General features: G+C 44.4%; 1 pseudogene; it reads right to left on the bottom strand.

Annotated features, from left to right (window-relative positions):
* On the bottom strand, positions 1-735 carry LOC102265008 (histone H3-like centromeric protein A pseudogene; annotated as a pseudogene).
* Positions 736-3,750: the final 3,015 nt, after the last annotated feature.

The raw sequence follows: 3,750 nt of genomic DNA on the forward strand, positions 1-3,750 counted from the left end.
AAATCATCAGTCACATGAATAATTTGCAAAGTGAAGTCAACCTTAGAGTCTCTTCATCTGAAAATTATTCTCAGGATTTCTGGAATGTGTTGATTCTCTCATATATTGCCTCTGTTACAGAGGAAAGCCATGCAGTTTTCTTCTAAAAAACAACTAACTACGAAAGCAACTCGCACGCTTTGCTTTGAGAGAGCAAGTCCAGGCAACACCTTGTACTCCATGGATCTGGTCCTGGCTACAGGCAGAAGCTCTGGTACCAACCAGAGACTTGGGCGGGTGGCCAGAGCTCAGCCAAGCCCTTCCTGAATGCCTCGGATCCTCCAGGCCAGCTGCACATCCTTCGGGAAGAGCGTGACGCGGCCGGCGTGTAAGGAGAGGAGATAGGCATCCTCAAAGAGATGAACTAGAAATGCTTCTGCCGCCTCTTGTAGGGCCAACAGGGCCTGGGCTTGCCAATTGAAGTCCACACCACGAGTGAATTGAACACATATTTCTCTTGCCAGGCGGCAGAAGGGGCTCTTTCTTAACAGCAGGTGTGTGGTCTTCTGAAGAGTTCGGATCTCCTTCAGGACTCTATGTCTCCGGCGAGCAAGTGGATGGGAGGACGTGCCTAAGGACGGGGCCGGCCTGGGGGCGGCGGGAGCCGGGCTCGCGGGGCGCCTCCTTGGTGTTTCGGGCTTGCGTTTCTGGCGGCGGGGGCCCATGGCGGGCGCGCAGGGCTGGAGCCCTGCGGCTCCTTCTGCTGCATTATTTTTTGAAAGTTGCCAAGAGACTAGATCTTAATTATCCTCAGCGCACACAAATGGTAACTATGTGAAATGATGGAGGTTTTAACTAATACTAATATTATTGTAGTAATCATTTCACAATATACATACGTCAAATCATCATGTTGTACACCTAGATTTACATAATATCATATGTCAATTATATCCCAATAAAGCTGGGAAAAAAAGATATGCCTCGAAAAGAGATATTTTCCCATGCCCCAAATAATAGAAGAAAAACAGATGCATTTTATGTTTGTGAAGTATATCAATACCATTCATACTCCTAGTAATTTATTCATGCTTCATAATCATATAGCTGTGTTTCCCTGATGGTAAAGAATCTGCCTGCCAATGGAGGAGAAACAGGTTTAATCCCTGGGTGAGGAAGGTCCTCTGGAGAAGGAAAGGCCAACCCACTCCAATATTCCTGCCTGTGAAATTCCATGGACACAGTCCCCAGAATCTCAAAGAGTCAGACACGACAGCGACTGAACAAGAACAATCGTACAGTCAGAGTATTTTTGAGCCAGACTCCATCCTCAGTTGCTTCTTGAACTCCTCTGCCAAATACGCAGCATGTTCAAAACTTAATTATCACTTTATTATCACTCTGACTGAAACATGGCCTTCCTCTTTTAGTCCTTTTTGGGGGGTTGATGGCAATTTATTTAATAACCCAAGTAATAACCTCAGAGCCATTTAAAAAATTATCTTATGCTTCACTTATGATTAGCCACCAATGTCTCTTTAATCTATGTCTTTACATGCTCATTCCCACTGCTCACATCTGGTTCTTATGATGTCTCTCCTAAACTGGTTAATTCACCCCCTAACTGATTTTTCAGTTAACAGGCAGTGGCAGTGGGATTTGTTTCCTATGTCTGGCACCAGAGTCTGTTCTCCTTTCCATTCCATTCGAGGGAGTCCACATTTAGGTTAATTCACTTTGATCCACTGCATAAACCTAGGGCATAATTTTTGACAAGACTTAAACCCAAACCACTTAAACCCAACCCCAAATTCACTTGGAATGAACATCTAGGTATGAATTTAGCCGGCCCATAGAGCCAAAACCCTCCTCCTCCATGTCATGGTCAGCTTCAAGGTCTAGCTCCACGACTTTCACGTCCCAGGACAGAGTGCCCCCTCATCCGGGAGGGCCTCCACGAGCCTCTGAACACCTAGTCCAGGCCCAGCTGCAAAAAGGTCCGGTGGTATAAGAGCAAGGTGTCATGCCACACCCCGTATAAGGCCTGTTTTGTATAGCTCTATTTCCCGGTCTTGAACTTGCCTCTTCTAGGATGAATGATGTGGGCTTCCCTGGTGGCTCAGCGGTAAAGAATCTGCCTACCAATGCAGGAGACACAAGAGACTTGGCTTTAATCCCTAGGTCGGGAACATTAGCTGGAGGAGAAAGTGGCAACCCACTCCAGCATTCTTGCCTGGAGAATCCCGTGGACCGCGGAGCCTGGCGGGCTACCATCCACGCGGTCGCACAGAGCTGGACATGGCTGAGCACACACCACACATGCAGGGTGAATGACAGTAAGAATGTCCAGTCCAACAGGGCCCCAGTGAGGCCCTCACATCAGAAGAGATGAGTCTTGATTCGTCTCAGTTTTAAGTAACACTCTGTGTTACACTGATTTCAACAGTCTAGTTCTATCCTGTCCGTTTTACATTTCTGCCCTCTGTCCTGAACATCTTATACCTCTCAGTCACCGGTTTATGTCCTTTTGGGGTGCTCCAAGGCTCGGTTTTTCAGTCTTTCTTCTTAGGTAATCTCAACCAGTACCAAGGCTTTAAGCGCTCTCAACACTCTTAAATTTGTCTCCACACTGGGCCTCTTTGAACTCCACAACTGAGATGAACATAAGCCTGTCAGACAAGCTCTAAACCTGCTCTCCAGACTCAACATTTCTCTTTGTATTCATTGGCAAATCAATTTACTTGTGGAGTCATTCTCACACGTTATATCTCATCCACCAGCAAGCCCTGCGGACACAAGTATCTAAACCTGACCACTTCTCAGCACCACACCGCCGCCCCTCCAGTTCCTGACTGTTGTGTCCCTGGTCTGCTAATATGGTCTCTCTGCTTCTGGGAGAAAGCTTTTCCCCTAGTCTCACAAAGCATGTCCTGAGAAAGGTCTTTCCTGAATACTTTATCTGAAGTGTCTACCGTGCCCTCCCTTCTCCACCGTTACTCTTTTCCTTATTCTATTTCTTCCTAGCACTTGTCTCTACCTGGCATAATTTGTATTTGTTCACTGGGTGCCCTCATTCACTGTCTCCTTCTTCTTTTCCATCATAAATTCGAGGGGGCAAGGGTAATGTCAGTCTCACATACAGTGTCTACTACAGTGTCTAGCACACAGTAGGGGCTCAGTGAGGTTATCAAACGAATATTTCATATCCTAAGAAGAACTGCTCAAACAAACTCAAGGATCTCCACCAAAACAAATAATAATTTGAAGGCACAATTCCATACAGAGAAAACCAAGACAGATACTAGATAAACAGCTTTGAATATCCCATTGTTAAAAAGAGAATGCTTAAGCTTCTCAGGGTAAAATATCTGTATTAACAGTCATCTCAGTATTTTTAAGACTAATCATCAGGTGCTTGCTGTGTTTTTATATTTAATGAAACCATTCAGGTGTTTTCTCATTCACAAGAGTTGAAGAATGCAAAGAAGTGTTCAGATTTTTACAACTTTGAAGCAGCAACTAATCATAATTTTGAGAAAAAGAATTTTCCTATACCTTCAAATCATTCATGTTTCACATATTTTAGCTCAAGTTTCAGCTACATTTTTGCTTTAAGCATTTCCTTTTTTTTTTTTTTCATTTATTTCCAGCTAATATTTTCTTCTTTGTTTTATTATAGTGGTGGTGATCCTGTGGTGGGGTGTGATGGGGCAATTATTATCAGAGTGTACATGGTTATATTATCACACTGTTCCGCTTGGATAAGAAATG

Source organism: Bos mutus, chromosome 4 (assembly GCF_027580195.1).
Source record: "Bos mutus isolate GX-2022 chromosome 4, NWIPB_WYAK_1.1, whole genome shotgun sequence".
In the NCBI taxonomy this organism is placed as follows: Eukaryota; Metazoa; Chordata; class Mammalia; order Artiodactyla; family Bovidae; genus Bos; species Bos mutus.